This window comes from Hyperoodon ampullatus (assembly GCF_949752795.1).
Source record: "Hyperoodon ampullatus genome assembly, chromosome: 6".
Classification (NCBI taxonomy): Eukaryota; Metazoa; Chordata; class Mammalia; order Artiodactyla; family Ziphiidae; genus Hyperoodon; species Hyperoodon ampullatus.
Genome location: NC_136919.1, coordinates 53,013,958 through 53,039,442, shown reverse-complemented (window position 1 = coordinate 53,039,442; position 25,485 = coordinate 53,013,958). Strand labels below are relative to the sequence as shown.

Here is a 25,485-nt window from a genome sequence, read left to right as displayed (position 1 = left end):
ACATGTGTCTGTGATGTAGCATGACAACCTTTAGTTGCCATTCAATAGAAAATAGCTAATATCAGCTTTTATAGCCTCACCTCTTTAAAAAAAAGTCGCATATAAACCTGAGGCAAACAATATGTTGAAGGTCCATGTGAAAATTTTATCAGATATCCTTTGGAATTAAGAAACAGAAGGAAATCAGAAATTGACAAAATTCACATCTGGTTCTACCATGGAAATAGAACAGATTAATTTCTGAGTTACAGGTACACACAAGGGGATCACTTCTACTGAAAGTGTGGTCCTCAGTATTGATTATTTGGATAACAAAGTGAGTTTCATCAGTCTGTTTTAAAATCCTAGTATAATTTGTTTGAAAGTGTTTTAAAAGCATTTGTTTCTGATGACATTCTAGCTAGAAATAGATAAGATGCCTTTATAAAAAGGTATTCTGTATTAGAGAGCAAATATATCAGCACTAATCTCTTGAGTTAGAACTGAAAAAAGGTACACAGATAGTTAAATGGTCCAGAAATGTCTGGTAAGTAGAAGCTTATAGTAAATATGTATGAGAGAAGAAATGTAAAGACTTGAATTTTGCCCAGAGCACTTACTGAGACTATTTGGGAAAACAGAGGAAGACCTTTTCTGAGCTTACCAAAAAGTTGTCATAAATCCACATTTTTGTACACATACACTCACATACACACAAAATACACATTTTGGTTCCAAGGAATTGAAGTATGGTGGTATGTTACAACAAGAAAAAAATTTAAACTAAGATTTTTTAAAATCTCTATTTCCAAGAAATAGAGTCTAGCTTATTAATTAATGTAAATTTATATTAGAGATTGAAGTTTGTCATCTGACATGGAAAGCTGAAAGGGAGAACAGATCATTAGTTTTCTAACAATCAGTGTTCTGCGTTTAATATAGACTGCTAAAGAAAATAAGCAGCAGCTTTGTGGATTATTCAAAGGCCCAAACTTCAGAAAGAGAGTTTAAAAATATTGTACACTGGAAGTAGAAACAAGGAAATGGACACACTTAAATCCCCAAGGTCAGCAAGAGATCAGTTATAGGCACCTTTCAACCTAATCAAGACAGGTTAGGGCTTCCCTGGTGGCGCAGTGGTTGAGAGTCCACCTGCCGATGCAGGGAACACGGGTTCGTGCCCCGGTCTGGGAAGATCCCACGTGCCGTGGAGCCACTGGGCCCGTGAGCCATGGCCGCTGAGCCTGCGCGTCCGGAGCCTGTGCTCCGCAACGGGAGAGGCCACAACAGTAAGAGGCCCGCGTACCGCAAAAAAAAAAAAAAAAAAAAAAAAGACAGGTTATTCATAGGAATACTCTTTACACTGTGTCAATGATATAAGAGAAAAATATGGATAGAGAAATGTGATGAACAGACTTTACAACTCCAACCACTGTGTTCCTGCCCTTGTATTATCCTCCACCCCCTTGATTATGAAAGAGACCTGTGACTTGCTTCTATCAACAGAATATGACAAAAGTGATAAGATGTCACTCCCCTGATTAAGTCATGCTATATAAGGCTTTATCTTGCCCCCAACTGCTTTCCTTACTGACTTTGAAGGATCAAGCTTATATGAGCTGTATGGTCACAAGGAAATGAATTCTGCCAGCAACCTGAGTGATCTTAGAAGTTCATCTTTCCCCATCGATCCTCCAAATGAGAACCCAGTCCTGGCTTATATCTTGATTGCAGCCTTGCAGAGGACCCAACTAAGCTGTGCCCAGATACTTCACCCAGAGAATCTTTGAGATAATAAATGCATATTGTTCTAAGTCACCAAGTCTGTGACAATTTGTTACATAGCATAGAAAACTAATATACGGAAATCCATCAATCTTCACAGAATAGCTTGGTGAAGGTAGAGCTTTCTTTGGAATATTGTTTGGTTTAAGGATAACTAATCTCTTTTCAGGTGCCTTAGTAGTACTGGACTACACATTATGCAGAGAGGGCTCATTTAATGCCAAGTAACTATATGAAATTAAGCTCAAGCTCCAAATTCAAAAAAATGAAGGCTAAAAGGGGAAAACCTATCAGACTGATTATCCAAAGAACTTATGGTTTCACCAACTTATTTTCTGTTGTTTCTTTTAGTTTTTGTTTTTAATTGTGGTAACATTGGGGTAAAATACAATTTGCCATCTTAACCATTTTTAAGTATACAGTGCAGTAGCATTAAGTACAGTACATTCATATTGCTGTGCAGTGTCCAGAACTCTTCATCTTGCAAAACTGAAACACTATAACTATTTAAAAAAACTCCCCATTCTTTCCTCTGCCCAGCCCCTGGCAACCACCATTCTACTTTCTGTGTTGGATTTTGACTACTCTAGGTACCTCATGTAAGTAGAATCACACAGTATTTGTCTTTTGTGATTAACTTATTTCACTAAGTATACTGTCCTCAAGGTTCATCTATGTCATAGCATGTGACAGGATTTCTTTCTTTTTTAAGCCTGAATAATACAGTAAGTCCCCTACATATGAACCTTCAAGTCACAAACTTTCAAAGATGCAAACGTGCCTTTGCATGTCCAATCACATAAAGTAGTTCACGTGTCTGGCATACATTGTCATGTGCATGCATCCTCTACAAGTGGTTGTGCTTTTGTGTACTTTACTGTACAGTACTGTATAGAGTACAGTGGTATAGTATCTTTATTTCAAGCTAGATCTGCAAGAGGACGACTTCATTGAACTCCTTGCTGTGTAACACGAGGAGCTTACTAATGAAGACCTGATGGAAGTGGAGCCCCAGAGAAGGATGAAGAGAGACAAGAGGAAGAAGTAACTGAAGAGGTGAAGAGATTCACGATGCAAGAAATGGCAAAGGGATTTTCTTTACTTGAGGAGGCATAGGATCTGAATGTAGAACGGTACATGAAGGTTGCAGTAGCCGTTCAGAATACAATCCAGTGCTACCTAGGGAGACAAAAGACCTGTATGCAGAAAAGAATAAGATACCGATGAAAGAAATTAAAGATGATACCAACAGATGGAGAGATATACCATGTTCTTGGGTTGAAAGAATCAATACTGGGAAAATGACTATACTACCCAAAGCAATCTACAGATTCAATGCAATCCCTATCAAATTACCAATGGCATTTTTTACAGAACTAGAACAAAAAATATTAAAATTTGTATGGAGACACAAAAGACCCCAAATAGCCAAAGCAGTCTTGAGGGAAAAAAACGGAGCTGGAGGAATCAGACTCCCTGACTTCGGACTATACTACAAAGCTACAGTAATCCATACAATATGGTACTGGCACAAAAACAGAAATATAGATCAATGGAACAGGATAGAAAGCCCAGAGATAAACCCATGCACCTATGGTCAACTAATCTATGACAAAGGATGCACGGATATATAGTGGAGAAAAGACATCCTCTTCAATAAGTGGTGCTGGGAAAACTGGACAGCTACATGTCAAAGAATGAAATTAGGACACTCCCTAACACCATACACAAAAATAAACTTAAAATGGATTAGAGACCTAAATGTAAGACCAGGCAGTATTAAACTCTTAGAGGAAAACATAGGAAGAATACTCTTTGACGTAAATCACAGCAAGATATTTTTTGATTCACCTCCTAGAGTAATGGAAATAAAAACAAAAATAAACAAATGGGACCTAATGAAACTTAAAAGCTTTTGCACAGCAAAGGAAACCATAAACAAGACGAAAAGACAACCCTCAAAATAGGAGAAAATGTTTGCAAATGAATCATCATACAAAGGATTAATCTCCAAAATATATAAACAGCTCATGCAGCTCAATATTAAAAAAACAAACAACCCAATCCAAAAATGGGCAGAAGACCTAAATAGACATTTCTCCAAAGAAGACATACAGATGGCCAAGAAAGCACATGAAAGTTGCTCAATTAGAGAAATGCAAACCAAAACTACAATGAGGTATCACCTCACACCAGTTAGAATGGGCATCATCAGAAAATCTACAGACAACAAATGCTGGAGAGGGTGTGGAGAAAAGGGAACCATCTTGCACTGCTGGTGAGAATGTAAATTGATACAGCCACTATGGAGAACAATATGGAGGTTCCTTAAAGAACTAAAAATAGAATTACCATATGACCCAGCAATCCCACTCCTGGGCATATACCCAGAGAAAACCGTAATTCAAAAAGACACATTCACCCCAATGTTCACCGCACCACTACTTACAATAGCCAGGTCATGGAAGCAACCTAAATGCCCATCAACAGATGAATGGATAAAGAAGATGTGGTACATATATACAATGGAATATTACTCAGCCATATAAAGGAACGAAATTGGGTCATTTGTAGAGATGTGAATGCATCTAGAGAATGTCATACAGAGGGATGTAAGTCAGAAAGAGAAAAAGAAATATCATATATTAACGCATATATGTGGAAACTAGAAAAATGGTACAGATGGACCAGTTTGCAGGGCAGAAATTGAGACACAGATGTAGAGAACGTATGGACACCAGGAGGGGAAAGCAGCGTGGGTTGGGGGTTGTGGTGTGATGAATTGGGAGATTGGGATTGACATGTATACACTGATGTGTATAAAATGGATGACTAATAAATAAATAAATAAATAAATAAATAAATAAACAAACAAACAAACAGGTTATTTGTGAGTAAAATAAAAAAATTATGGGGTCTCTTTGAACTCCAGAATTCACGGGCACCTCTTATAGCAATGGATCATGATTGTTTACTAGTAAAGTTCACTTGATACGGACATGCAGAAATTAAAAAAAAAATTACTCTGAACGTGCAAAAAAACAAAACAAAACCACATTAAGCTTCTAGTTCAAATCCCAGCCCGACCTTGTGCCCTCCTGCATTAAAGGTCTTTCCATGGATTAGAGCTGACAGGGTCAGTTTCACTCCTGATCGAAGGGGCTGAGTATAACGCAGCCAATCAGGGTGGCATTATTCACTTTAGCAGATAAAGAAGTTCTACAATCCAGCTTGTACTTAGCAGCGATGCCGAAACGTGTGTTGTTACTGCCGGCAGTCCACGAGAGGTTTATTGATGTTTCAGTCTTCTCATTCACCTTCTGGTAGATCTACCTTCCAAATTCAGTGCCATTGTTCACATGAGTGTGCAGCTGGAAGTCTGTGGCCTTGTAACCCAGGGCGAAATTATTCTGTGACAGTTTGGATTTGGCTGTGTCAAAACTCATCTGATAGCCAGCAAGCCAACCTTCAAAGGCCAACACAGCCCAGCCATAGATGGTTGGTCCAGAAAAATTGATACCAACATTACTGCCAAGACTGAAACAATCCTGTTTATAGGAGGCCTTCGATTTCCCACTCTTCTTCCCTGTGTTCCCTACAAATATAGTATCAAGAGTCAGTTTCGACCCTTCAGCCAACTTATTCTATTCTCCAAAGACATTTCTGTCCCAAGAGTACTGTCTGTGTTCCACTTTTGGGTGAAGGTCAGTCCATAATTACAAATCTTGTATTTGGTCTATAGGTTGCCTGATGCTTTCCCTGTATCATTGTAAGCATGACCAGAAGTAGAAAATTCCACTCCACTACATGACTTGGTTCTCAGATCTATTTTGACCATGCCAAATCCATATCCTCTGTTGAAGACATCCTTGGCAGCCTTTCCTAGGTCATAGTAAATTGGTGTGTTACACGTATCTCCGACTGCAGGGCCTGTCCGCTCAGCCAGGAGGGCCCATCCACTCTGCTAGAGCATTGCTGAAGGTCTTCTTCAGGACAACGCTGTCCACGCCTGCACAGCCCCACACCCGCGGTATCTGTGCACTGCGAGCCCCCACGCTGCGGCTGTGCCAGTGTCGCGCCGGGGTCGCACGCCACACACCAGAGCCGGACTAACACCTCCAACTGTCTGAGTGTGCGCGTGCACGGCAGGGCCCGGCCTTTGGCTTCTTTCTTAATTATTTTTGTTGTTGTTGAGTGGTAGGAGTTTTTAAAATATATATTCTGAACATTAACCCCTTATCCAGATATATGATTTATAAATATTGTTTCCCATTCCATAAGTTGCTTTTTCACTCTGTTGATTGTGTCCTCTGATGCACAATTTATTTTTCTTTTGTTTCCTGTGCTCTTTTTTTAAAATCACACAAGTATTCCCCAGTGCTCTAATCCAAGATTCAAATAGAATGATCATCATCACACAATGGGATGGAATGGAATAGATTGATCAGATGCAGTCACAAGTCCTTGTCTTTCTACCTTTTAGGGAGACTTGTCTAACTTTTTTAGTAAAAGCACTGCTTAAACCCTGTCAAATCTCCGTGAGGGAGATGGGCTTGAATGTATAGTTCTCTACATCCTGCTTATTGGGCTTACCCTATAGCTAGAGTTGGGCTATGGGAGCATCTGAGCTCTCTCTTTGGGCCCACCAGACAAAACAAAAAACAAAAGAAAGAAAACCAAAGCAAACAAACAAAAATACTTCCGAAGTATAAAAGACCATGTGTCCAATTTTAAGGATAGATATCGACTATAGCATGGAGAGGCAGTGTACAATGTGGTGGATAATTTCACTGGTGAGGACTGTATCCAAAATAACTGAGTGTTCAGGAAAAAATTTACTAAATATTTCATCTCAGAATTGCTATGATAATTTGGCATATAACTGTAACTACCTCTGAACAAGTTGCCCTGTCAGGAGTATGGAGGAGGCGAAAGTTTCTCAAAAAATATTTTTAAAACCAATATACTGGAGTACTAAAATAACAAAACCTCTTTGTGGTTTTCTCTTTGTGGTTTTAATTCTCTCTCTGGACCTGTTCCCTTACCTGTAAAAAATGATGCTAAATAAATGAGTTGAGTTAATCTGTCTTTTAATTTGATTCAAAATCAATGAAGTATATGTGAAAAGCAGGTCAGTGGTGCCTACATGATTACATGACTTCATATGCCTCAAAATGGGTTTTGTTTTATGTATAATTAAAAGCAAATTATAAGCAAAGAAGATAATTACAACATCCTACAGAGTTCATGTGGGTGCGGTCATGTGGTTAAACGTGGATGTGAGGGTACTGCACAAGGTAAGCTCCTTATAGTGAATTTACTAAGTTTACATTTCCCATACGGCAAGTTTCTTAAGGGTATTTAAGGTTTTAATGCAAGAAGCATGCGTGACATTACTCTGTTAATATTACAGGAAGTCTTTACTTTTGTATAGCTTATTTTGGCTGTAATAAAATCTGCAACTCACATTTTATATGCAATAAATGTATAGGATCTATTTCTCTCAGGGTCTTTAACAACTATCTTTACTACTGCAGCAAAATATTTTAGTGAAAATGTGTGATTTGTGGGTGCTAAACATGGAGATGATGTTGGAGGGACACGGTGGGACAGAGTGGCATAATGGGCTGTGAGGATAATAGATGCATTCTTTGGTTTACTGGATGACCATTTCACACCAAGAATTAAATTAAATTCATGCAGTAATAATTTTTAAGAGCCAGAAATACAGAACTATAGAGAAATGAACCCATGTGAGCTCATTCTTTTAGTCATATTGGCCCACACAAGACTCCTAAACAGTGTGTGTACCAAGCACAGTTAAAAGATGATACTGAAACTATTCCTTTTCCTTTCCTTTTCCTCTAGCTTTTCTTTTCCATTATGAGGTATGCTTAGCTATTCAGCAAACAATTACAGATGACAAACTATTGTACTAGTTATGTCATGAAGAGCTAAAGAATGTTGGCAGAGACATGAATAATGCTCAGAATTTTCACTCAACCTTTAAGTGCAGTATTACTATTAACTCATTCTAGAATTATACAGACATTAGCAAGGTACATAATTATGGTAGTAATTTTCTTTAATATTATAATGTCTTATAAATGTTAGGATTGCTTTTCCAGAAGAGGGAAGATAAGAGTTTCCCTTATTCTGAGCTTAATCTTCTGTGAATGAGTTACCCCAATTGCCCTCCCCAAAGTCTACCTATGGAATTGAGCTAGGAAACACCATGTCCTACACAGCAGCAAAAGTTGCTACATAGTTATTTGGCTTTAAAATACCCTTCTTGTAAACAAGAGGAGTTATTCAAGAGATTTGCAGCATATCCTTGGTGAAGACAGGAGAGGAGAAAAATCTAGAAGTATATGTATTGTGCTTTGCTTTATATCATAAACATGTAAATGGAAGGTCAAGGATTTATTAGTTTAAACAAATTCAAGTGAGGAGGGATGTTTTATTTTGTAAATAATTATGGCCTTATTTGTTTTAAGTTCAAATTTCCATACATCAAATTTTATTAAATGGAGCACATCTGTATGAGATCTAAATGGAAAACCTGAGAAGAGTTCATGTTTAATGTAGTGATGATTTAATGAATTAATCATTCATTCATTCATTTGTATATTAAATATTAACCAAATATTTACCTAGACTCTGTTTTATTCTGAATAGACTAGATCTTACTGCAGGAACAAATAACCACTATTACTGACTCCAAACAGACCAAAAAAAGGTTTATTTCCTACACTAGTTACATGTTGGTGACAGGATAACTAGGACCTCTGTTCATTATCATGTCACCTCCCCTCTGAGACTCAGGCTGATGAAGCATTCACTAGCTACACCATGCCAGACACTGTGGTAGAACGGGAAAAGAATATAGTCGGGCCCACATTGTCTCTTAAAACTTCTACCCAGAAATGACACATGTCACCATGACTCATGTTTCATTGGCCAACACAAGGCCCATAATGTGAGTCTGAAGTGCAGTATGAGAAATGCAATAAACTGAATTTCCTATTCACATGTTTAGGCGCGATTTCCTATCCCTAACTAAATACAGAAAACAAGCAAAAATCAGTGTTACTTGTTTCAGAAAACACTTGACCCTGAGAGATACGCATGCTAATCAAGTAACTTATTGATCAAAACTAACATCCCACTATCAAGAATGGCTTCAAGACCTTCACTTTGTTGTGTCCACCATGCAAAGCCATCACGTCATAAATATTTCCTGATCTCCACTAATTCCCATTTTGCAAGACACAACTTAAAATCACCTAGCTCAGGCCCCAAAACCCTGTAAAAATTCTCCATTGATTTCTCCCTTCTGACCCAATGTTAAAACAGTGTTTTCTCTAACTGCAGCTGGTCAAAGCAACTTTGCCTTGCTTAATCACTAAGTTTTTCTGCTGGCCTTCTGAAGGACTAATTATTTGGTATATGCCTACTCCACACCTGGAAGGAGACAGGAAACCAAATATCACTGAACAGCACGAATGGTAATCATAGTATTTATATGTCAAGTGTTGTGATAGGCTTTTGAAGTAACAGATTTGAATAAGGCCCAAGCCTTGGCATATGATAGGTGCTTCATGTTTGTTAAATGAATGACTGAAATATAGAAAAAAAGGCAAGTGGGTATGAATCTTATAATACTTCATGAAGACAATGATAATAATAGAGTTAGCAAGATAAATAATTAAGGTCTATACAACCTCACTGCTATGCAACCCCATGTTTTATCTGGGGTTAATTTTTTCTGATTCACCTGTTTCCCTGGCCTGAGAGTACCCCACAGAGAGGCTGACAGTTTCTTCTCAATATGGTTTGCAACAAATCACAAGAATTGAAGAACTTCAGAAAGAAAACCTAGTCTAGAAGAGAGTAACATATTTGACTGTTTCTCAAATTTCATTCTCTGCCATATCTATAAATCCATGAAGACACAATGTTTTCACCTCCTAACACCTAATACAGTATAGATGTACAATAAAGATTTTTAATGAGTGAATGAATATTAACTCCATTCACTCTTGTGGCATTTATTGTGCTCACACTATATACAAAACTATGTGCTGGAGAAACTACCATGCTTCTAAAAGGTGAAGAATAGCTGGGCCTTCTCTTAACCCTAAAAGGCTAGGCACATTTCCTAAAGAAATAATTGTATGACAAGCAACATGATACAGTGGAAAGAGTTCTGAACTTAGAATATGTTTTCGATGCCAGCTCTAGCATTTGATTCTCTGTGTGAACTCTGGCAAGTCTCTATGTGCCCCATCTTGGTTTCCTAGCCTACAAAATGAGAGGTGATATATTTGCATTTTAAATGTGTTATGAGCAAGCAAATATGTAATAGTTGGAAAATAACTTAGCACCATCTGCATTTAAGCCTAGCAAATTGTTTCTATGTTTCCCTCTTTTATCTCTTCATCTCTTCATCTTTTGTCTGTGATCCTTTAGCATCCTGTGGCATTTTATATCCTGCAGTGAATTGTAATTCTCTATTGATTTGTCTGTATACTTTCCCTTCGCAACTTCCCTGAGGACAAGACTATTTTATTCATTTTTACATCCCACACATTTACTACAGAGCCTGATGTATAGGAGATGGTCAGAAAATGTTTGAAAATGAAAGAACATATATAAATGTATAGATGAACTAATAAGTGAATGAATGAAATGAGCTGTGGAATTAATAACTTTCAGCAAAGTTTTTGATGAATCATTATAGTAAGAGGGTCACTGGCTCCTCTCATCTGTGTACCTTTTTTAAAGACAAAGATGTAACGGATGTGCAGCAAAGGATGAACATCAACCCTACAGAGCAATTTTCCCAAACTTCCTCGATGATATGAATTACTTGGGTATTTATTAAATATACAGCTTCCCAGACCTTTGTCTTAAAGATTATAATTTTCCAGTCTGGAATATCACTAAGTAATTTGTATTTCTAACAGCTACTCCTAGGTAATACATAGCATTATGGAAATTTGGTTAATACTGATCTAGAATATAAAATGTAATAACAGTTACAACAAAACATATAGTGCCTGGTAGGTTAAATTATTTTACTGCACTAATTTACTTCATTAATTTATAGATATTGACTCATTTAATCTTCACAACAACCCTAACAAGCAGTCATTATTATTACCTCTGTTTTACAGATGAGTAAAACTGGGGTATGGAAAAGTTAAATAACTTACCCAGGTTATGGAACTATATATGGAATAGGTGGGATTTGAAAACTGGCCACCTGACTTTTGAGTATGCACTCTTAATTTTTCTTGATTACTTCCTCCCCAAAAATGAAAACAGTGCATAGTGCTACACAATTTAAAACATATTATTTTTACTATTTCTGAGAGCAAGTGATGCTCACAAAGATCCATTGAGAGAATTTCCAAGGTACGCAACCACTTGAGGATTTGGATTTGCAGTGCAAGGGAGAGCACCACGTAGTTACTGACCAAACTCTTTGGAAAGCTACTGTATTAGTTTCCTACTGCTGCCGTAACAAATTACTACAAACTTCATGGCTAAAAAGCACACAAATTTATTATATTACACTTCTAGAGATCATAATTCCAGAAAGAGTCTTATGAAGATACAATCAAGGTGTTGAAAGGGCTGATTCTTTCTGGAGACTCCAGAGGAGAATCCATTCCTCGCCTCTTCCAGCTTCTAGAGGCTGCTAGTAAACCTTGGCTTGTGGCTGCAGCACTTTAATCTCTGCTTCCATTGTCAAAATGCTCTGTCCTATTCTGTTCCTCCTCCTTCCCTCTTATAAGAGCCCTTATGATAACATTTGAGTCAACCTGGACAATTCAGGATAATCTCACCAGTTCAAGTTCCTTAACTTAAATCACCTCTGCAAAGTCCCTTTCATCATGTAAATTCACATATTCACAGGTTTTGGGACTTGGGTACCTTTGGTGGCCATTTGTTACCCTAGCACACCAAGAGCAACACAAGGGGTTACCACATAGGACAGTTTCTTAATCTAGATGTCACGGAGCTTCTTGCTGTACTGTATGTGTCCACCAAAGGATGGGGATTGGGTGAAACATTTTTCAAAATCTTGGCTAGAATACTTGGGGGAATAAAAATACAGGTTCTGATTTGATCAAGAAATCATCCCATGAAGAACATTATACCCAACTAATCTCAGTCAGCAACCCCTTCTCTTTCTTACATGGGAACTGTTCTGTTATCCCAAGGTAAAAACTATCCATGGGAAGCTGGGTACTCGATGCTTTTCCGGAAGCCTAAATCCAACTAATTTTCATATTCCACAAGAGTTTGCTGTGGCTTTACCTACAAACTAATAACAAACTGCCCAAAATTTGAAATCATAAAAAATCCTTAGCAAGGTTTTACAGACGCAAATCATGCCCAGTTGAAAGATTCTACCTTTCTGAGACAGAAGAGTGTTCGTATAACACAGAGGAAATTCTGTAAAGGGCTGTCTGTATCTTAATGATGAATATTCCTCTCCTGCTGAAAATTCTGCAGCAAGCTTTAAAAAAATCGAATCATAGCATGAGGAGCTGCTGGAGGTCACAAAGGACTAAAATCTGTAATAATTTGCATGTCTCTATCAGATAATAGGAAGCAAGATGTTGACTGAAACAGTTTCATTTCAAATGATCTCTGTGATATTGATCAAATTGGGAGCATGCCAAATAAAAACATGTTTTCTTATTAATTCTTAAATTGCTTCTCTCATTTTGCAAATTTAAGTTAATGCATTGACAAGAGGAAAAATGTTACTTGAAGTAGAAACAAATATGAATTGGCTAACAGATGCAGGAAGCTAAACAGCAGTCATCTTTGGAATAATTTTTCTAGGCTTTGTTAGTTCATATTTTATGGAGCTAAGAAGAAAGTGTTGAGTTTTCCTATCACAATGTTCCATTAAGAGTATTTCCAGAATAAGCACCACATTATGTTTTGGATCTTGCCGTGCATGATAGGACAGCACTGAACATCCTCTGGATGACTTATGAGCAGTGAAATTAAGTTGTTTGCAAAGTTGTCTTTGGGGACAAGGCAAATGAATTGATCTCAAACTAATGGAAGTTCGTTTTAGGTCCTGGAACATTACGCTGAATGGCTTGAAGGTGTCACTTTAAGCAAATCACTTAAATATTTTGTACTAGAATCTCTCCTTTTGTATAAGACGGGTATTATATACCTGCTATGTCTTTACCTAAAGTCCAGAGTACTTTAGAGATTTGCAAGATTTTTTTTAATTTTTAAGGCATTCCAAAGAAAAATTGAACATGTAGGAAATAAGTATAATCTTTTCATGTCGTATTTGATATAGATTAAAAATATTCCTACCCTTATGTTGACAAATATCATTCTGAGGGATTTATCTTAAGGAATTATCCAAAAGACAAAACATGCTATGGTCAAAGAACAAAGATGTTCTTTTGTGTATTAAATGTGATAAGAAATATATGAAAGCAATCAAATTGTCCCAACTATTGATATTTGATTATATAAATAATAGAAATGTGTTTAGTTGATGAACACTTTCATTAAAATAAATGATAATAAGATCTATGTGGCAGCATTGAAAATTACATAGAGTTACATGGAATTAAAAGTGAACCCTTTTTACAGGAATAAAGATGCAGACGTAGAGAATGGACTTGAGGACACAGGGAGGGGAAAGGGTAAGCTGGGATGAAGTGAGAGAGTGGCATGGACATATATACACTACCAAGTATAAAGTAGATAACTAGTGGGAAGCAGCCACATAGCACAGGGAGGTCACCTTGGTGCTTTGTGACCACCTAGATGGGTGGGATAGGGAGGGTGGGAGGGAGGGAGACGCAAGAGGGAGGAGATGTGGGGATATGTGTATATGTATAACTGATTCACTGTGTTATAAAGCAGAAACTAACACACCATTGTAAAGCAATTATACTCCAATAAAGATGTTTAAAAAAATTAAAAAATAAAAATAGCAAAAAAAAAAAAGTGAACCCTTTTTACTAATATGCATATATGTTTTCCATATGGATGAAAACTGGATGAGATGTGCACAATTTAAAATGAATGATATGTCTGGGTAAAGATCTGAGTGATATGTATTTATCTATTTTTACATTTATTAAACATCCTGTAATGTTATACAGTCTTTAAAATTTTTAGAAATATTTAAATTAGGATTTTAAAAGGAAAGAAATAAAGACTTATGGGGGAACACTTGACTTTTTTGCTCTTACCATCCTGTTTTTCCTCTTTTCCATTCCCTAGACTCATCCAACATCACTATCTTCACTGGAAGCTTTCTCTATAATTCACACGACTGTTTAAAGGTTTATCATTCACAGTGTTCTGCTAGTGAAAGAACTCTAAGCGGCCTGCAGGCTCTGTCTAGCTGTCTCCTCTCCTGGCTGCCCTTGGGTCATCCACACCACTGGTAAAATGCCAACAGGAAAATTAATGGAGCATCCGCCTATACCCTGATTCCTTCCTAAGGGAGCCTGTCTCTGGGGAGCAACTAAAAGGGCAGGAAAAATGTGCAGAAATCTCATGGGGACGGAAAGACGTGAAGACAGCTGGTAGATCTGGCAAACCCACGTCTCTGCAGAAACCTGTCGCTCAGAAATAATGCGGCCCAATTCTCTATGAGTATGCAGTTTATTAGACTGAAAGTGGAGGGAGCATCTCTGTGAATACAGCTATTTTAAAAAGAGTGCACCAGACGTTGTGCTCAGAACTATGCATGCATGATCTCATTTAATTCTCACAACAACCCAAGAGAGAGAAAACGTAATCTCCATTTTGTCAATGAGGAGAATGGGGCCCTGAAAGAGTTGATGACTTTCCCTGTGGCACCCTGGCTTACCAGAGAGTGTTGCAACCTTCTACGTTTTCGTTTAGTCTCTGAAGACAGCGTAACCAGGATTATGTAGAAAATACAGCAAAACAAACACCTTTTCCTCCATACCAGGAGATCCACAATCATGCCATTGGATCAATGGTCCAGGGCCTTCATGTTAGCTGCTTCAACTTGCTAATTAGATAGCCTTTAAGAATACAAACTTTCCTAATCAAACTAGCAAATGTTGGCATTGTATTTTGCTTCTTCAAACACCTGAAGTAACACCTCTGAGGTGAAGGAAAGAATATCATGTGTAAGACCTCATCTTTGGATATTCTACTGTATGATACCATGTCTTAGAACATGTGTGATGGGTAAATGTTTCTAATGATAAGTTTAGCTTGTGACCCAATGACCCATATGCATGCTTGTTTTCCACTTGCCTTCTTAAAAACACATGCAGTTAATTTCAATTTATAGATACATTTTGTTTTAACATCTTTTACTATCTAGGCCAGACCACTCTGGTGATGTGGGGGAGCGTAGGTAGATTACATACATGATGAAATGGGAAGGACAAAAAGAACTCTAGTGGCTAACATATGCCAGGCATGGTTCTGGACACATTACCTATTTATTTCAGTCTTTACCACTGGCCTTCAAGATAGATACTGTTATTCCCATTTGTGCTTTTGAGAAGATAAAGGTTTAGGAATTTTCCCAACAATATCACACTACTGGTGAATTGTTAGAGCCAAGATTCTGAAATAGACTTTCTAAAGTCTTTCCCAAATACACCAATATTCCTTATATTCCCCAGAATAGCTCAAGCACAGTAATACTGCCAGGATCTTACTTCCCTTGCTGGCCTTGAAATGGTGCGTGGGTTCTTAGCTGTAATCAACAGAAACTGACTCTGATCAATTAAATTTGTTTTAAAGGTTATTAGATAACTCGAGGAATCACTAGCAGGGCTGCAGATTGAGATATGGAAAAACAATAGGAACAAGAACAGCTCCTAAAACCATAGTCACAATCGTCCCACAGAACTAGTCCTATAAAGATACCATTGCTGCCACCATTAACCCCTTGATGCCACAGCTTGAACCTCCACCATCACCCCGGGCACTAGCTGCTCAACACCGGACACTGCCTTTGCCCATGGCCACTGCTGCCCTGGAAACTCGAGGAGTTGCCTCTTCCACTGCAGCCTTCCACCCACATGGGTTCTTCAATACCTCTGTTCTTTGCCTGAATTCCCTAACTCGAAGTTAAAGTGAGGTCGAGCATGTCTGATCAGTTGAGCCCGTGTCACATGCCTACACTTTAGTCACAAGGGGTACTGCAAAACCAAGTACCTGATATTCTCAAATTCTTTCATTATAGATAGGCTGTCACTGCCTTTCCCCAAAACTCAAAAATGCTATCGTCACATGAGCAATAGGAGAGGACAGCTCTCCCCCATTCCCACCATCCCTGATAAATGTCAACAATACATCTGAGTTTGTTTCTCATTCTTTTGGCTTCAGAATTTAAAAGTTTCCTTTTAAAATATAAAGAGGATCACCTAAAGAGGACAAACATTGCTGTGAACAAGCCAGCCCTTTAGATCCTTCTGGTTTATGTGATTATTTCACGTAAAAATCAAAGTTCTAAAAAGATGGGCTATAAAAAAAATCACGTTGATTTAGGTTCAAGTGTAGGAAAAGAAGAATTAATAGAGAAAGGCAAAACTGGTTTGTTTTTGTTGTTGTTCAGTTGTTTGTTCTGCAGACCTGGGAGGTAATTCTAGGAAAAGTGACTGAGAGGGAAAAAGAGGCAATATGACCAGAAAGTTATTTAAATAACAAATGGGTATGCATTCATTCATTCTTTGCTCCAACAAATATTTTTGAGCATCTATGCTGCCAGGCACAGCACTAAGTATTGGGGATACAAAAAATGTGTAAAATCTACTCATTTTTTAATGCTGTTTGCTTTCTTCATGTCTAGGGTGCTCAGTAGCTCACAGATACTTCCCCACAAGGGGCTAATTCTCAGGAAACCAAATATGATCATTTTCTCCTAAAACATCTACCTGGCATGAAATGAAACTAGATTGCACTGGTTCAGTCTGTGTTTAATATTCTGAAATCATAATTTGAGCCATAAATTCTGTTCCTTTCAAAAGTGATTGCTGTCTGGGGATTCTCACAGCAGCCTTGAGTTTGGGAGTACTCAGATCCTTTCCTGGCTGTCACTGACTTGTTTAAGTGACCCTGAGCAAATGAGTTAAGCATCTCTGGGACTTGGTTTCTTCATCTCTAAAAGACAGATAAAAATACCAGCCACCTGTTGTGAAGATCAGGGAGCTAATATGTCTCAGAAGCTTTCAAATCTCTGGCTCTAAGCCTTTTGCTATCTATGCCTAAGAACAAAGACAACTCCTCATTGCTTTCACCCAAATGCTGCATTCAAAGGAATAAAAAAAACAAAAATACAATATTTGAGTTCTACAAGACTTGAAGCTTATTTTGTATTAGTTTGAATTGCAAACTGTTTTTCTCTGTTGTACTCTTGGCATTGCCATTTTTTAAATACAGCTCTTCATTTGCATAGTAATTACAAAGTTTAACAAATAGCATTAATGTCTGAAAGAAAGAGGTACACTCCATTTAAATTACTGACAGTATTGCATTACACATTTTTAACCTCACTTAAAAAAAAAAAGGAAAGCTATTCCATTCTAATGTGCTGTACAGATTCCCAGAGCTCAGCAATATTTGTGCTTTTAGAAGGTAAAATCTCTTCCTGTGCTCTTTAGTGACTTCTAAAACCCTATTCATAAATACTGATTAGGCACTATTTCACCATAGGACACAGTGCTGTTGGCACAACTCCCCACTCAGAGCCAAACTGGAAATGTTAGTATAGTAAATTAGGCCAAATATCCTAGCTGTATTGCACATGAAGGATCATCTTTAATAAATAGACGCTAATGTAGCACTTGGATCACTTATGGCTGTAAATGTCAATCCTTGGTCTTGATTCCAGGAAGTTTTAAAAAAAAAAAAAAGGAAAAGAAAAGGCATTCAAGGAATGTGTGCTATTTTAATACAAAATGAATAATAAAGAGCAAATGTGAAAATATAAGTTGCTTTTTGGAATAATGGTAAATTTGAACAAAAATACACTACTTAATAGTAGTATGAGGAAAGGGAAAAAAGAAGAAATGAAGAGATCTCTCACTCTTCTCACTTATGTCTCTGTAGTATTTGTTTTCCTTTGTTTTTGTCTAGCTCTGTTCCTTTGTGCATTCTATACTATGTATTTTTAACTAGTCTCCCTTTCTCCTCAATTGTTTGTCCATACTTCCTTTGAAGAAACTCAGTTCCTCTAGAAATGAAGCATTCTTGATGAATGATTCCTGACTTACCATCCTAACCCCTCCACTCATATGCCTTTGTATCAAATCAGTACACACACACACACACCCTACACACAAAACTCATGAGCAAACTGGACATGATGAAATATAGTTTAGAAAACTTAGTCAGGTCGGCAAATGATCATGGCTTTATCTTTACACTGGCCAGAGGTAAAATAGCTTACTTCCTACCATAAAACTTACCTTTGAAGGACATGTAGGAATTTCAAATAAAAATAGAGATTATATGAGATAAATAATATAAAGAAATTTGATCTGGCTTGGTAGACTATGCAAACATTTTAACCCACCTATTCATTGTCCTGGAGGTTTATCTTGTTTGGTTTTCTGACTTGAGACAGCAGATGCAATACCTAAGATTAATCACAAATCCCTGATTTCCAGCCAAATGTCAGCAACTTATTAGACCTCCACAAGTCAAACTTCCCAAGTCTCAGTTTCCTCCTCTGTAAATTAGTGTGAGTACCTATCTCATAGATTCATTGACTCATAGAGTCAAAGGACTCAGTACAGTGTCCGGCATATAAAGGGAGCCCAATAAACAGGTGATATGAACATCACTATTTCTAAATGAATGGAGTCATTCTGAGTCTTAGTCCTTAAGGATTTGATATTTTATTCACAGCTTTAGCCTGAAACAGCTTGTTTTTCATGTGTGATCTCTGCCTTAGAAAAAAAATATGTTTTCTCTTTGATATATCCTTAGTCTTAAAATTCTATGCATACAATAGTTTTTTTGTTTTTGTGCTCTGTCACTGACCTACACTCTGAAACCTTCAGCAAAGTACCATATTTTTCACAAATTTTATTTTCTAAAACTTCCTAAATACTATAGTAGTAGTTTACATTGTGAAAGTCCTGGTATTTTCAACTTAAAATGAAATTATTTGTGGTATAATTTTATCCTTAGAGTCAACATTATATGGTTTATCATGGGGAGACATCTATAATAGAGATTTAAAGCATTATGCTGAATAAGTGCCTCTGCTATATCCATCCAATAATAGCCTTATCTTGGATAAACTCCAAGAGGAACCTGATACAGTCTTCATTATAATAACTGTATTAATAGTTTAGTGATTGTTTGATCCCCTGCTCTATGCTGGGTACTATTCTATGTGTCTTCCAGAAGACTTAGTTGTAACCTTTACCACAGCCATTCAATAAAATAATTATATTCTCATTTTAATATTAGAAAATGGGAACTCCCTAAGGTTAACTCATGAGGTCACATAGATAATAGGAGTGATCACCTGGATTCAAACATAGGCCTTTGTTTGGCCTCAAACACCTATGTCTATTTTACTGTACCATTCTGTGTTCTAAAATTAAATCATAGGGATACTTTGCTTAGCAATACTGATTGTTCAGGTCTAACATTTCCTTCAGTGTGAAAGAAATGTGGTTCCTTTTTGGTAGTTTATTCAGAGATTATTTCTAAATGCATAAATTTTTTTTCATTTTAACCTCCTTTATAGGCAATACAAATCTGAAAAGAATGGATCACCCATTTCATGATTTAATTCCAAGAAATAAGAATACCAGATAGATTCTCTAAGTGAATTGAGTTAAGGGATCCTGAAGAAGTTCACAGGGCATGGAGTTAAGTGGTATTACCTTGAGACGTGGATTCCGAACACGTGAGGCAGTAAAAGCCATGTAAACAGTAGACTAGAAGAATGTGAAACCTATTCTAGGTCCTGGGTGGAAGTCATAAAATGGTATATGCCTGAATTTATATAAGAATAGCTCAAAAACAACCAAGTTAGCCATGGCCAGTGGTGGGATCTTTAAGTCTGTGAGTCATTGCCAAGGACAAAGTAGATCCTTGGTGAGAGGATCAAGGACTTGACACTAAAAGAGTTCAACAGTGGTATTGGGCTTTATGGTGGCTCAGATGTAAAGAATCATTGGAAATTGAGGTACTATTTGGGATCCATGCAAGGGTTTAGGGAGGTGAGGACTTTCAATTAAACAGTATTATTTAGTTTTCCACAAAGGGATGAGATAAAATTATAATGTAAATTTTATAGATTAAACATTAATTTAGAAATAGGTTGTGGTGTGTTCTAAGAAAAAATCATGAGAAATAGATAATACAATATTAAGATAACCTATGTAAGTTTCAAAAGAATATTATAATAAATAGAAATATAATTTATGAGGGGATTGGAGATTATTTTAAAAGGTGCTATTATATAATATCAATATTATTTGTTTGACAAATTTCTGTCAACAAGTAATATTGTACTGCCCATAAATTGAGTATTTACAAGTCTCTAAGAGTAAGCAGTATTCTATGAGCATTCATCCAACAAACAGAACTGAATACCCCTAAGTGCTTAATGAGCACCGTTGACTGTTTAATTAATGTTTTCAGGTTTTTATCTCATCTACATCTCTAGGGAATACACTGACCTAATAGATTATGGCATCCCCTTTGGTCCAATGATAGGCCTGTGAAGGAATGGGTTTATTTCCTATTCTAAGAGAGGAGGGTAGTATGTTATTTTCTCCTTCCATGAGTGTTTCTGTCTCTATTTCCTAAAGGACAGGGACATTGAATCACATTAATCTGAATGTTATTGGAAGCTGTGCTGCAACTACAAGGTGAGTTACCCTCAGTATAAAGCCATTCCTGATGTAAGCAAAGTATATAAATGGAAAGAACTTGGGTCTTGGATGACATCACTTAGCTGCTGTACATGATACATCTGGAGTCAACTTTACCTTTTATTGGTTAAGCCAGTTTGCATCTATATTTTCTGTCACTTATAGTCAAAAAAATCCTAACTGATACACATGCTTTCTTCTATGTGTTGTTGACTTTTCAGGAAGAAAAGATGTTGAGTTTCTGCTCCCAAGAAGCTTATAAGGGAGCAAACAAACATATACATTATTATGTTTGGATAAAATAGTTATTGAAGGATCTATATGTAAATATATGTACACATATAAAATAGGCACATAAAATATATACATAATTACAAAACAATGGGACAAATGTTAATGTTTATCATGTTCAGAGGGCAAACACTCTCCTGTCCAATTGCTCCCACAGCAGGCAGAGTACAAGAGACCACCAGGCTACATGAATGCAGACCATGGCTTGCCCAATTTCAGACATGAAATCCACATTCACTGTCTTCAATAATCAGCATCAGCAGTGAATATGGAAACATGACCCCCATGAACGAGACCTCCCTCACACTCAGAGTCTGAGTAGATCATTGAACAGAAAGGTAAGTTATTCCTCACTGAGCTCTATTGTAGAATATAATAACAAGTACTTCTTTATAAATTTTACATTTAAATTTAATTTGATTTTTAAATTTTATTCTTATTAAAAAATACCCTTGTTCTTGTGATATATATATATATATATATATATATATATATATATATATCAAGTATTATGAGAGCACCATGGTTATGAATTTGCATTGGGGGAGGACACAGTCATGGAAATTTTCATAGAGTTATCATTTGGGGTTCAAGGTAATACTCCACCAAAAATTTAGGAAAGTTAGTCAATAAATATTTATTGAGCACTTACTATGTGGCAGGCAGGCACTGGTCTAGGCTCTGGAGAAAAGAGAAGAAAACTACTGAAGAAAAGAGAAAAAAATCTCTTTCATATGTGGCTTATATTTAGTAGGGTTGAAAAAGTCAGATAATAAAAGAAATAGGTTAAGTTGTATGGTATGTTAAAGCAATGAGTGCTATGGAGAAAAAATAAAGCTGAGAAGTGAGATAAGGAGTGTTTGAATTGGTGTGGGCAAGGGAGACTGCAATTTTAGGTAGGATGATCAAGGAAAACCTCACTGAAAAGGTGATTTGAGAGCAAAGATCTCTAAGAAAGAGGATTCTAGGCAGAAGAGCTGGCAGTACAAAGGTCCCTGAATCTGGACCATAACTTGCATGTCCAATGAACAGCAAGATGGCAAAGCATCTAGAGTAGAGTAAGCAAGAGAACTGGAGAAGATATACTGGATCCCCAAATCTGGTAAGATTTCAAAGGCCTTTGTAAGTTCTTTGACTTTACTCTGAGTAAAATGGAAGGCCACTGGAGGTTTTGAGCTAAAGGGTAACAAGACCTAATTTAGGTTTCAATAGGATCATTTTGCTGTGGAGTTAAGAATAGATGGTAGTATAGAAAAAACATCGTATGTTTAGGAAGCAAGTAGTTGGGAGAGTGGCTAAAGGTTATTCTATGCTGCAGTGGGTTCTAGATGGTAAGGTATGTAGAAATTGAGTATGATGGACCTTGGTCTCTGGTAACAATTTTGGACTTTTCTGTAGGTGGCAGATGCTAAACACAGGAACAGCATGCTAACATTTATATTTCAGAGAGCACAATCATATGGCAATTTTTCCCTCTCTAGGAGAGAAATAACAGTGAGGCAAAGGAAGGAGTTAAGAGGCACTGATTGTCATGATTCGGTTTAACTGCCAATGAAGATCTAATACAACAGCAATTTAAATGAAAGGAAGTTTAAACATTGTCTGTCTAAGGTTATCAAAATGGTTCGTCAGTTGACAAGGATCTAGACATTTTCTATATTGTTGCTTTACCATCTTAAACACTGGCCATTTATGGTATGGTCCAAGATGATTATTCCATTTCCATCTATCACACATGTATTCCAGCCAGCAGAAAGAAAAAAAATGAGAAAAGCATGTCAACCCCCTTTTAAGGACATAGTAAAAATAATTGCTCATACCATTGCTAATTACATCATATAGGTCAGAATTTAGCCTCAAGATGGTCATATCTAGCTGTAAAAAATGCTAAGAAATTTAATTATTATTCTGGGAAGACATGCAGTCCAATAAAATTCAGGATTTCTCTTGCTGAGGGAAAGGAAAAGAGGATATTGGGACAATTCTCTGACTCTGCAGCAGAGGCTACTGCAGTAGTCCAGGTGACGGGTGCACAGTGTCTGATCTCAGCCGGTGTCTCTGCAGATTGAAGACAGCAGTAGGTTTAAGAGATGTTTAAAAGGGAAATCAACCAGACTTGGTGAACAATTGAATCTATGAATGATAAAGAGCCACATCTAATCTAAGATCTCTGGCTTGGAAACTGATTTTATGACAGTGTCATTAAGTGAAATAGGGGGATTCCTGAGGAAGGAACAGGCGTATACAAAATAGAAGTTCGGTTTTGTACAGGTTGTATTTGAAATTGTTTATGAAAGTCAATATCTAGAAGAAATCCTTATTTTTATATTATATTGCTTTTTTTAAAAAAGAATGTAAACCACAGGACACACATTCTTTGAAGTATAATAGTACTATTTGAGTGTCTGAACTCATTTGTCCTTCAGCCCTGGAAATTGCTCTAGGAAATACATTTCTATTTACTTAAGGGCTACCTGTTATTTTATTCTTGACCCTTCTGCCATTTGCTAGCATACGAGCATAGGTTACCAACTCACTCTAACCACTTTTATTTTATTTTAGAGAGGAACAATGTTAATAAAATGCCTTAAATTCTGACCTCCCTACTTTCACATTCTCTGTGGTAATTATCCATTCAGGAAGACTCACCTTGAGAAATAAGCATCTTTCTGAAATCAATACAAAAGGAAAAGCAAACAATTGTGTAATAGCATTTCTGCCAGTCCTCTCTGTCAACAGAGATGTTTAAATCACAAATGTCAATTAGTTTTACAGGGATTAGGGTATCACCCTTATGAGTAGAAGTCAGAAGCATATAAATAGCTGTCTGCACCTTCCTCTTGGCCTTCCCAGTTTCCATCTTTCCAGAGACCTCATCCTGAAAACATGAAATATCCAAGAAAGAAACTTTGAAAACTACAAAAATGTGGTCCAAATCAAAGTGGTTAAAAACTAGAGAGGCATTAACAAGTTTGAGACAAACAAGGAGACCAATTGTTGATCTCATTAGATCACCTCACTAAAGAATGCTATACCGCCTCTATTGCTACAACTACTGCAAATTATTATTGTTGTTGTTATTGTTTTTATCAGGTTTCAAAGCAAATGCCTTTTGACTTAAAAAAAGTTCAGGGTTGGAAGATAGTCATTGGGGAAACAGATGAGAAATTACTTTGCATTAATCACTTTATATACATTCAACTCATTTAATTCATATATTTGGCTTGAAGTAGAAATTACTCTCATTGCACAGATGAGGAACCTAGGTTTTAAATGATATGCCACATTCACAGAAGTAGAATATGAAGAAGGATTTGAACCCAGGCATATCTGAGTTCAAAGCTTCCCAGTGTTTCCCACCACACCGTAATGCTTCTCATGTGAATCTCAGATTCGCTAAACTAAGTTTACTTTATTTGCTACATTGCCTCAATTCTCAATGTCTTGTTTAATGTGCAATGACAATTTTTATTATACATTTACACTAATTATTTTATTCTACTGTCAGATCAGGGAACACAGGTCACAGGTCCCTCTCCTATGACACAAGTCTACTGTGTACTGCATTAAATTTTGATTGATAAAGCTATCAATTTATTCATTTATTTATTCAATTATACTCAAATAGTCATTGAGTAAGTACTGTGATATTGTCATGTAGTGAGGGTATGTAAGGATGAATGAACCACAATACCGCCCCTCAAGCAGTCCACAGTACAATGGGAAAAACAAACAGACAAAGCAGACAATGGAAATATCTGGACATAGAAATGGTGTGGGTAAAGAGATGGAGGAGAACAGAGAATGAAAAAAGCCAAGTATGGCTTTAAGGAAGATTTCACAAAGGGGACGACATTTGGGCTGGAACTTAAAGAATAGGCATTTAAAGTGGAGAGCAGAGGAAACAGATGTGCACAAGCATAATGGTTGGAAACATCAGTTATGAAGTTGTATTGTCTGGGTTCAAGGGTGTTTCTGCCTCTCTCTAGCTGAAAGACCTTAAGAAATCTGCTCAACTTCCAACAGCCTCAGTTTCATTATCTCTAAAATGAAAAACATAATGGTTCCTACCACATAGGGCTACTGTACAAAGTAAATAATTTATGTAAAAGTATTTTTCAGACTATGTAACCCAGAAAGAACACTCATTAAATATTAGATAATATTATTTTGTAATATACTGTAGCTATGCTTTCAGTATTTAATAAGCACACTGTCTAGTATGGTAAATGGAAATTCTGGTTAAATATTCTAGTTAATAGTTATATTTCATTTGTGAATATACAGTTTTCTAAAAATTAAAATATTGAAGGTGACTTGTTTCAGGGAAGATTGAGTAGATCTTTTCCCTGTCCCTAACCCCAAGTGCAACTAAAAACCTTGGATTATATAAAACAAACATAAGAATACTGAAAGACAGAGAAAAGAAAGCAGACCAGCTAGGACACTGGGAACCAAGAAACTACACAGGAGTGAGTTTCCCTTTAGTTTGCTTTTTGCTTTATATATCCCAGACTTGGAGTTGGAGAAGCAAGAA

At 36.8% G+C, this 25,485-nt stretch overlaps 1 pseudogene across 1 annotated transcript; it reads right to left on the bottom strand.

The window, feature by feature from the left end:
* Positions 1-4,698: 4,698 nt before the first annotated feature.
* On the bottom strand, positions 4,699-19,703 carry LOC307054820 (non-selective voltage-gated ion channel VDAC3-like; annotated as a pseudogene). The gene is made up of 2 exons: positions 19,662-19,703; positions 4,699-5,725 (listed from the first exon to the last, which is right to left on the bottom strand). The product of its transcript is annotated as a non-selective voltage-gated ion channel VDAC3-like (transcript).
* Positions 19,704-25,485: the final 5,782 nt, after the last annotated feature.